Here is an 11534-nt window from a genome sequence, read left to right as displayed (position 1 = left end):
AAGCTGTCTAAATCCTTGTCTCTATGTGTTGCGTTTCTCGATTCCGATCAACCCCTCTCAAGCTATCACATAGATGCGTTGGCCTCACGACTAAGTCCTCACACTAGGACATCTATCGTGATAATTCCACGACATCGGTGCTAAATGTTGGATTAGAGATCCTCATGACAATTCTAAATTTGCACTGAAAGCACATGAGGGTGTTATGCTTGGTTACGGAAAGGACTCGCACACCTACAGGGTCTTCAACAACTATCACCACAAGGTTGTTGAAACTATAAATGTGCGGTTCAATGAGACTAACAGCTCGCAAAGAGAGCACCTTCCTCCTGTGCTAGATGAAATGTCTCCTGAGGAATCCATCAAGTTCAAGGCTACTGAAGATACCCACCGAAGAATTTGCTGAAGAAGTTATTCCAGACCGTGAAAAAAATCATGCTGGTGCATCTGAGGAAAATGGTGCTAAAGAAAATGCTCAGTCCAATCAAAGTCGTCGATCTGCTCATCCTCGCGTGGCAAATGAAGTGTAGATTGACAAAATCCTCGACGACATCAATGCACCAAGTCCTCTCACACGCTCAAAAGCTTCACATTTGTCTATCTTTTGTGGGCACTTCTCTTTTGTCTCTATCACAGAGCCCACCAAAGTTGATGAGGCATTTCTGGAACCTGAGTGGATTCAAGCTATGCAAGAGGAATTGCATCAACTCGGGCTCAACAATGTGTGGGAACTTGTCAAGCGACCAGATCGTCGCAAGCACAGTATTATAGGTACCAAGTGGATCTACGACAATAAGCAAGACGAAAATGGCCAAGTGGTGAGGAATAAGGCTTGTCTTGTAGCTCAGGGCTACACACAGGTTGAAGGAATTGACTTTGATGAAACTTTTGCACCTGTTGCTAGACTTGAAGCTATTCGCATATTGCTTGCTTGTGCTAACCATCATAATATCCTCTTATATCAAATGGATGTGAGAATTATATTCCTCAATGGTAAGCTTGAGGAAGAAGTATATGTTGCTCAACCCCCAGGTTTTGAAGATCCTAAGCATCCTCACAAAGTCTTCAGACTCAACAAGGCCCTCTATGGCCTCAAGCAGGCCCCTCGGGCATGGTATGATACACTAAAGGAATTCCTCATGAAGAAAGGCTTCAAACCTGGTTCACTTGACCCAACTCTTTTCACCAAAACTTATGATGATGAATTATTTGTGTGTCAAATTTATGTGGATGATATTATCTTTTGTACTGACACACGTTACAGTGATGAATTTGCCTATATGACGAGTGAAGAATATCAAATGTCTATGATGGGACAATTGAAGTTCTTCTTAGGTCTTCAAATTCGTCAACAACACAATGGCATCTTCATTTCTCAAGATAAATACCTCAAAGATGTACTGAGGAAATTCGGCATGCAAGATTGCAAAGGCATCAAAATCCCTATGCCCACAAATGGCCATCTCTGTGCTGATGAAAATGGTAAAGACTTTGATCAAAAGTTATACCGCTCCATGAGTAGCTCTTTATTGTATCTATGTGCATCTAGGCCTAGTGTTTGCATGTGTGCCCGATTTCAAGCTACACCGAAGGAATCACACCACAAGGTTGTGAAACATATTCTTCGATATCTAGCTCACACTAGTACAGTGAGCTCCTAAACAAACAGTTTAAAACCCCTTTCCGTGACGGCATTTGGAACCGTCGCCAAGTGAGTGTGGGTCATAGGGGGGTCCTTCCCACACGACCCAGAAACCGTCGGGGATATGCCCTCCTGGCACACACGTTCGGCAAAATGAGGTAGTGTGCGACCGACGAGCGCTCAAATACGGAAATACGTACAGTAGAGCTAAAAATACAATTATACGGCAAAATTGTTTCCGGTCGCAAGTACATACCACACAGTCAGTCCCCGCTAAACGTTTCCGTTCGTATGTACATCCCACACAGTCACTCGAAGGAAAACGTTTCCATTCACAGGTACATCTCACACATTTTTTCTCGTTAAATCGCTTGCGTTATTGAATATATCAAACACGGTCCGTGGAAGAAACTATGTGGCAAAGGCTGTCCATCACACACAGTTTTCATGTGGTAAACGTTTGCGCAAGGTGGCCTAACGCAAACAGTTTTCAAGAGAAAGTCGTGTGTGATTGTTCATTGATCCAACACGGTTTATTCCTAGAAACTGTGTGCGTTGCCTGAGGTCATCGCCCATGGTATTTTTTCAACAACCGTTTGCAATAGCAAAACCCAATTAGCAGGCTAATTCGCCACTAGCAGGCTAATTATCCGATGATTCATAATCCATTTATTAATCTAATCGACAGTTCATATTAAGCACACAATATATTTCATTTTCATAATTGAAATACATCAGAGTAGAACATCATATAGCTTCAGCACTCAGCTACCCCATTACACAACTACACTAGGACCAAGTTTCACATGCAACATCTATAACCTTTCGAAATTAGCATCATAGACGGTACATAGACAGATGTATCTCATCTAGAAAACTGCTGAAGCAGAAGGCGAATATTGAGGCTCCATTGATGTTGAAGGTCTTTGTAACTTTAGGCCAGTGCCTGTGGATGATTGACCGTCCATCCTTCGTCCTCTTCAGGAACACTTCAATATTGAACCGTGGGTGTTGTATGAATACCTTCCTCGCCTCCTGACCATACAGGTGGTTTGAGAGGTAATCATCAGTGAACTGCTTTGGAAAGGCCTGAAAACAAGGATGTGCATGAATATCTTCTCTATATTGGAAATGGGGCAAAGGAATTAAAAAGTCAAGGTATAATATTTCTGAGTTTCTTGACTTGACTGATATTCATGGACAACTCATTTCCCCATATGCAAAAAAGGGTCGAACAGTGGGTCAAAACCTCTGACAGCAGGACCTACATGTGCAAGACCAAATTGTTAAAAACCTAAATATTAGAAAGGTTCCTGCAATTGCACAATAATGTGCTATTAGACAACGGACCATGCACGTGCTAACCTCGATTGTAAACCTCAGTTCTTCCCATTGTTTCCCTGCAACACATATAAGGTAGTTAGTCATCAGGTTAAGTAAGGGTTCGCATGCTATCAGTAAACTATGTTGATGAAAAATAGTCACATTGCAAATTCATCAGATATATTCAAGCCACACGGAAAACCCATTTATCCAAACCAAGCATGATTAAGAACTAGGAAGTCTAGCACTTGTATATGTTTCTCATGTATTAAGTGCAGCCAAATTCGATTTATTCCTCACATGCACAACAATACAAAATTCTACCCACGACAATTGGACATCGCATTGCAGAATTGAACCAAGCAGTTAACTAAACACCACAACAAATGAACCAAACATTAAATGAGCACCACATTGCACAATATAACATTGAACCAAGCAATTAACTAAACACCACAACAAATGAACCAAACATTAACTGAGCACCACATTGCACAATATAACATACTCCTAATAGAAGATCAGACAGTTAACCAAACAGTTAACTACAACCAATTGTAGCAATTGTATTTGTTTCTCATGTATTTACTACAGCCAAATTCAATTTACTCCTCACATGGTATACAATAACAGAATGCACCCACAATTTTGTAAAGATAAATTCGATTTATTTCTCACATGGAAGACAATACAAAATTGTAGCCTGAAGAATTGAACATCACATTTGCAGAATTGAACCAAACAGTTAACTGAAGACGACAACTAATTAACAAAATAGTTAATAAGTGAGCACCACACTGCATGACATATAGAATATATACACTAGAGCAACAGATTGCATGGTAAAATTAGATAGCACAATTCACTAGAATTTGTGAAGGAAAGGCAGGAGCAGCACACGCAACGGGTAAACCGAGCATGCTTAATCGGCGTAGCTAGCAAATGGCAAGGTGCTCCTTCAAGATCTAGGGGTCGGCACGAATGGCAGCCATCACGACCTCATCTGCGCGTGCGGCTGCGATTTGCTTCTCTGGCAAATGCTCCTTGAGGTCTTGGCTATACTGCGTGCACCATGGCTTAGGTTGGCGCTTATTTGGTGGAGGGGTCGGTGATTTGGGTGGAGTTGCACTCGCGCCGGCGGTAGGGGCATGTGGGATGTGGAAGGAGGAGGAGGATGGGGGTCGGGTGTGGATTACCTGCCTGGATAGGCGAGGTCCAGGAGCATGAAGGAGGGTCGACGGCGAGGAGGCAGCGGCGCTTCAAGCAAGGAGTGAAGGTTTCAACTTGGAAAGGAAGGCGAAAAGAGGGGAAATGTGGCTTTTGGTAAGGGGGGGCGGGGAGGTAGATATTTCCGCGAAAGCCGAAAATTTGGAATCGCTTCAGCCAAAAAACTGGCGCGCAAAGTGTCATCAGACATGGTCCCTTATTCAGAACTTTGTATGATATGTGAACATCACAAACGATTCAGATAGCTTAACCCGTGCGTGTTGAGTTTGAACGTCAAAAATTTTGGTTCGAATTTCCCTCGTTACAGTGGTCATCCACGTCATTGCATAATTTGGGTACACAAAGGAGACTAACTTCTTAATCGAGCAAGTTCAGCAATTAAACAGAGCTAGCTGACCTAAACATTACTCTAACAAATTAAAGACCGGCGCTCTTAATTAAACAAAACAAAGAGTACTACTATGGCTGGTGCTCGTCGATCTCCGCCGCTGCCTCCATGTCCAGCTCGCGCCCGACGGTCTCCTGGGGAAGGGGCTCCATGGCATCAATTGCACCATACTCAGCAAGCATCTCGCCATCCGCGTCCGCCATATCTTCAGAAAAGGCCGCCACAAGCTGGGCGTGGGCGGACGCCATCTGGGCTCTGGCGGGCTCCGTCGTGGGAAGGTAAGCCGCGCAGGAACAGACGGCTGCTCGAACTCTCTCGGCGATTGCCAGCTCTTCGGCCGTGGGTTGCCGACCGTTGTCGGAGAAGCTTCGTACGATTTGTGCGGTGACTGCCACGAGCTGGGCGTGGACGGCCTCCAGCAGGGCTAAGGCCACCGCTGCGGAATGGACAGCTATTGTGCCGCTCTCGCCAGTTGCTATCCCCGAGGCAGATGATGCTGCCGCCACCTGAGAAGCAACAGCGGTCGTTTGGGTTGCCTTGGCCGCCCGGACAGAGACTGCGGTCGCCCTCACGAAGCTTGTTAGCACGCGCCTGGCGGCTGCGGCCGCGCTCTCGCCGGAGTGGGCCGCCGAAGTTGCCCTCACGACGTGGGTCCACGTCCCCATCTTTCACCGGTGACAAATGAACAGTGAAATGATATTTGGGGAGTGAGCTAGTGTGCTTGACACGCCGGCTGTGGACTGTAGCTGACGCACCTTCTCTCGTAAAGCATGGGCATACTATACACTGACGGTGCTCAAAGATATTTTGTGCTGCATCTCACACGGTTGGTGATAATAAACTGTGTGCGATCTACTTGATTCATCGTCTTGATCATTTGAATTACGTAATGGGGTCACAGATACAAAGGGTGGTGTTTGAATTGTTAGAACTTTTATCTGCAGTGAACATGCAAGTATAGGTGTGTCGTCAAAAAATTGGAATTATTAAGGGTTTGTTTGTACATTTTTATACATTAACTGGGTTTTTCAGGAATTTTATGTGCATAATTCAAATTTGAACTACATGCACATGCTCCAGTGCATATAAACTTATTGAAAAATCAAATATGTGTCCTTGGTTGCATGCTTAGGTCCCACGCAAGAAATGGGAATGAATTTCAAACACCCTGCCACCGTCACTCGGCCACAAACATTGAGATACCTGGTTTTTAAATTCTAGTAAATCCAAAACTCGTCTGAAATTCATGAAACTTGGCATCCTATCATGTAGCAGCATCAACATGCCGTGGTAAAAAAATTGTCCCATTTGGGGCAGGTTTGGGTATAAGCTTCTCACAAACCAGAGCTTCTCACAACAAGTGTGATGGTTTCGGTAGGGAACGTGCCACCTTTCGGGACGAAATGATATTCGTTGCCTCTTATTGCTTTCAAAAAATTTCGAGTGTCAACATAGAACAACAAGAGTGTTGTGTTCAATTTTGGAATTTTTCGGGGTTCATTTGGACATTTTTATGCATTAACTGAGTTTTCAATGCATTTATGTGCATAATTCAAATTTGCACTACATGCACATGCTCCAGTGCATATAAATTGGGTGAAAACTCAAATTTGTGTCCTTGGCTGCATCCTTAGTTCCCATGCAAGAAATGGGAATGAATTTCAAACACCAGGGCACCGTTGATTGCTGGCAAAACATTGAGATGCCTGGTTTTTAAATTCTAGTAAATCCAAAACTCGTCTGAAATTCATGAAACTTGGCATGCTATCATGGAGCAGCATCAACATGTCGTGGTACAAATTTTGTCCCATTTGGGGCAGGTTTGGGTATATGCTTCTCACAAACTGGAGCTTCTCACAACAAGCATGATGGTTTTCGGTAGGGAACATCCCACCTTTGGGGACGAAACGATATCCATTGCCTCTTATTGCTTTCAAAAAAATTCTCGTGTCAACATAGAACAATAGGAGTGTTGTGTGAATTTTTGTGAATTTTCGGGGTTCGTTTGGACATTTTTATGCATTAACCGAGTTTTCAATGCATTTATGTGCATAATTCAAATTTGAACTACATGCACATGCTCCAGTGCATATAAATTGGTTGAAAAATCAAATATGTGTCCTTGCGTGCATGCTTTGGTCCCATGCAAGAAATGGGAATGAATTTCGAACAACAGGGCATCATTGATTGCCGGCAAAACATTTGAGATGCCTGGTGTCGGTGTACAAAAGTAGGGGCTCTCCTTTGTACCCCTTTACTTGTGCACGGGCAGTCAATGCCATGCCCGCGGCCACACTGAGCAGGGCAGAAGAGGGAAGCCGGAGCACAAGGCAATCAAAGAAACGCCAAGACCAGAGACACAAAGATCGAGAGGGCAAGGCAGACTCCCCCGGCAAGACCCTTGCCAGGGCGGCCTCCGCGGCCCCGACAAGACCCTTGCCGGGGCAATTTGCCCAACACCAGCAGAGCGAGCCACCCTTTAGCCCGAGGGTTCCAACGCCGCCAACAACCGCATTAGAACCAAGGCTCGGGAGGCACCTCTATGGTGGCATGCAGATCTTTGTCAAGATCATGAACACACAAGATCAGATGAGGACCAGAAGACGATGATCCTCGGCGGGATCCTAGCCGAGGGAATCCACGAGACCCCCTGCAAGACCCTTGCCGGGGACGACCACGATGCCAGGGAAAGACCCTTGTCGGGGCCCTGGCAAGGCCCTTGCCAAAGACACCTACGGGGCCGCAGCCAGGCCCGCGTCTGCCAAGACTCCACCGTCGTTCCCGTGCAGCTGCCAGCCCGACCAGCTGGGCAGGCACCTGCGTGGTGACATGCAGCTTCCAGGCCAGTTCAGCAAACACCTACGTAGTGGCATGCAAATCTTCATGAAGGCCCTACCACCACGCCATCTCAGCAGCCTGCCAGCCTACGTGGCGCTGCATGCCTCATTGGCCTGGACGTGCGTCGGAGCAAGATGGAGCGGCGACGGATGGGACGGGCCTCGTTGCCATCCCCCGTAAAACAACGGGACACCTAAGGTAGTGCATTTAATGCGTCTTGTCCCATAATGGCAAGCGATAAGCTTGCGCACTGTACACCTTTCCACCTCCTGTGTGCCACTGTGGCGACCCCTTTTGCCTATAAAAGGAGGCCCGAGGCATCCAGGAGCAGGATTCGGATCTTTTGGACTAGAGACGCACCGTAGCTAGTTCAAGAACTCAAGAACACTCAAATACATACACCAAAGCAGGACTAGGGTTTTACGCATCCTCGTGGCCCGAACCTGGGTAAACGATCTTTGTGCTGGCTCCTAGACCTGCTCTTTGCACAACCCCGCCCCTGCCAACCAGAGAAGGGATTCCAGTGATCCCATAGGTGTCGTTTCCCCCAACATCTTTGGCGCGCCAGGTAGGGGGCGTAGTTGTGAAAATCTGGTCTAGCAACTAGTTTAGAGGTTCTTCGTCGCCATGGCTCCCAAGAAGAAGATGATCACGGCGATCGGCTCATCTGGAGCCGGACGGCCCATACCAGTGCGGGCGGGCAGCGGAGCGGTCATGGACGGGAGCCGAGGCGCGGCCCACGAGCACCCACATCGCTCTGGCAGTCAGAGCCTAGCGAGCGGTGTCGTTCGTGCGCGAGACGATGGGCCGCACGCCGTCAAGTCCAAAGGCGGAGCCGGGCCCCCCGCAGGTGGCGCAGGGCCCTCCAGGGGCGGCGTCGTGCCACCTACGGGCGGCGCGGCGACCTCCAAGACGCCTACGCCGGCGCCCATGACGCGCTCCTCCCAGGTTGCGCGCGATGAGCAGCGTCACCATGCCGGTGACCCTAGGCGCCACCGCGGGAAGAGTCCTGCGCTTCATTCGCGGGACGTAGAAGGCCAGCATGCACGTCGAGACGCTGGCGAAAATGGCGCACAGCCGCCAGGCCGTGATAGAGCTCCTTCTAATTTGGTTATAAGTCAGAGCGCGTCACGGTCCACGCAGCTTTTGCCGCCACCCACGCCAGCCGAAGCCTTGGCACGCGCTGCTGCGAACAAGCTCGATGAGTGGAGAGCCACCATCCGGAGCCTCGTTGGCGTTGCCAACAAAGATGAGCCACAACCAATGGGGCCCTCAAGCCGGCGCTCCGTCGAGCCACCGCATCCCAGTGGTGGAAGGGCCGGAGGTGCTGCGGCTACGGTGCACTCTCCTCCGCCACGCCAGACACCGCGGGTGCCGGTCCGTCGTGATGACGCTTGTGATAACATTTCCATAGCATCGTCCGACCCACGGACCCACCGCGATCGGCGCCAAGTTCTCCGGGAGCGAGCCCAAGAAGACGCTCGAACTACCATCGAGCGCCGGTGCGACGCACGCCACCAGTCAGATAGGCGGGCAGGGCCCACTACGGACCACCCAGCACCGGGAGGCTCTGGCGGCCTACCCTACGAGGTTGGTTGCCCAGCCTTTACCCGTGAGCTGCGGCAGTTCCAGTGGCCGTCCCACCGCACGTTCAAGCCCGACGTCGGCGAGAAATACAGCGGCAAGACCCACCCGTCGGAGTTCCTCAGCATCTACACCATCGCGATGCAAGCCGCTGGAGCTCGCGGCAACAAGGTGCTTGCCAATTACTTCCCGTTGACGCTTAAACCCAATGTCATGTCATTGTTGATGCACTTGCTGGCGGATTCCATTTCTTCTTGGTCGGATATGTGTCATGAGTTCGTTGGTGCCTTCACTGGAGGCCACCAGGCTCATGGCCAGGCAAGCGATTTGCACATCATCCCCCAGAAGGAAGGTGAAACCCTGAGCAAGTACATACAGAAGTTCAGCCGGGTGCAGTACAACATCCCAGATGTTCATCCCGCCGCCGTGATCAGCGCATTCCATCAGAATGTGCGCAACCGCAAGATGCGTGAAGAGCTGGCGATGAACAAGGTCAAAGATGTGGCCGACCTCTATGTTCTGGCCGATAGGTGCGCTCAAGCTGAAGAGGGGAGGAAGTACCCCGGCGAGGACACCGGCGCGGAAACCGACTCCACTAACGAAGGCACAGCCACCCCAACGAAGAAGGGCCGGCGCCGCAATAGGAAGCGCAAGGGCAAGACCGTGCTTGCCGTCGAGGGATCCGAGGACACCGGCGCTGCCAAGAAGGCCAAGGCAGACGACCCCGGCAAGGAAATTGCCGGGTGCGCCGTTTGCCGGGCCTTGGCGGCTGCCGACAAGCCAGGAGGCTCCGACAAGCAATACTGCAAGATCCACCGCACCAAGGGCCATGACCTCCAGAACTGCCGACAAGTCGAGCTGCTTGCCGAGAAGCAAAAAGCTGAGTATGAGTGGCGGGACAAGGAGAAGGGTCAGGATGGTGCCGAGGGATCTGGCAAGAAGCATGGCGGCCAAGGAGGTCGCCGCGGCAAGGATAACCAGCAGGAGAGGCCCGCTCGAGGCCGCGACAAGAAGCAAGAAGACGATGATCATGACGAGGACGACGAGTCCGGCGAGCATGAGTTCAAGAAAGCTACGGAGGCCATGTGCATCGATGGTGGCGCCTCACTGCATACCTCTCACCGCCAGCTCAAGCAGTGGGCGCGTGAGATCACAGCAGCGGAACCATCGTTCGAAGCTCAGAAGCCACTGAAGTGGTCGAGCAGGCCTATCATCTTCGACACCGAGGACCACCCTGGCCACACAACTGTGGTCGGGTGTTTGTCGTTGTTGGTTTCACCAACGATCCGCAACCTCAAGGTGACAAAGATGCTAGTTGACGGCGGGGCCAGTCTGAACTTGATCTCGCCCGTTGTGATCAAAAGGTTGCAGATTCCTGATGGAGACCTCGAGGAGATGGGCACATTCCAAGGGGTCAACCCGGGAAGGAGTCAGCCGAAGGGTAAGGTCACGCTGCCTGTGACGTTCGAAGGCAAGCTGAGCTATAGGACGGAGAGGATTGTCTTCGACGTAGCCAAGATCCCCTTGCCCTACAACGGGATCCTCGGCCGCCCGACACTAGCCAAGTTCATGGCGGCATCGCATTACGCCTACAACACGCTGAAGATGCCTGGGCCGATGACCATCATCACGGTCCCCTCCGACAAGAAGGACGCGTTGATCTGCACCGACCAACTCTACCGGGAGGCAGTTGCAGCGACTGCCGCCAAGGCACTTGCTCCTGCCACTGGAACCCCGGGAGGGAAGAAGACCGGCAAGACCTCTCGCACCCACTCTGGCAAGCGCACCTCTTCGGAGTGTTGTGCTCCCGTCGAGGATGTGCCAGAGAGCTCCACCGGCAAGAGCAAGAAATCCAGAGCTGCACCACCAGAGACCAAGAAGGTGTCCGTCAAGGAGGATGGCACGGGAGGGGCTTTCACCATAAGCTCTACCATAGACAGCAAATAGGAAGGCGCGCTCCTCACCTTCCTACGGGGGAATGTCAACGTGCTTGCATGGCAAGCATCCGACATCCCCGACATTCCCAGGGAGGTGATTGAGCACCATCTTGCTGTTTGTCCTCATGCGCGACCCGTCAAGCAGAAGGTCAGGAAGCAAGCTTTGGAATGTCAAGAGTTCATTACAAGGAGATCAGGAAGTTGGAAGCGGCAGGCTTGGTGAGAGGAGTACTCCATCCGACGTGGTTGGCCAATCCGGTGGTGGTGCGCAAGGCAAATGGAAAGTGGAGGTTGTGTATTGACTACACAGATATCAATAAGGCTTGTCCCAAGGACCCTTTCCCGTTGCCGCGCATTGACCAGATTGTTGACTCCATGGTCGGATGTGATCTGTTATCATTCCTTGATGCCTACTCAGGATACCACCAGATCTTCATGACGAAAGAAGATGAAGAGAAGACAGCATTCATCACCCCATGTGGTACATATTGCTTTTTGCGAATGCCTTTCGGGTTGAAGAGTGCTGGCTCAACGTTTGCAAGGGCAGTCCAAATTGGTTTTGAGCCCCAACTACATAGAAATATGGAAGCTTACA

Source organism: Triticum aestivum, chromosome 3D, assembly GCF_018294505.1.
Source record: "Triticum aestivum cultivar Chinese Spring chromosome 3D, IWGSC CS RefSeq v2.1, whole genome shotgun sequence".
NCBI lineage: Eukaryota > Viridiplantae > Streptophyta > Magnoliopsida > Poales > Poaceae > Triticum > Triticum aestivum.
The sequence above is the reverse complement of the archived record's forward strand: the minus strand, read 5'-3'. Positions refer to the sequence as shown.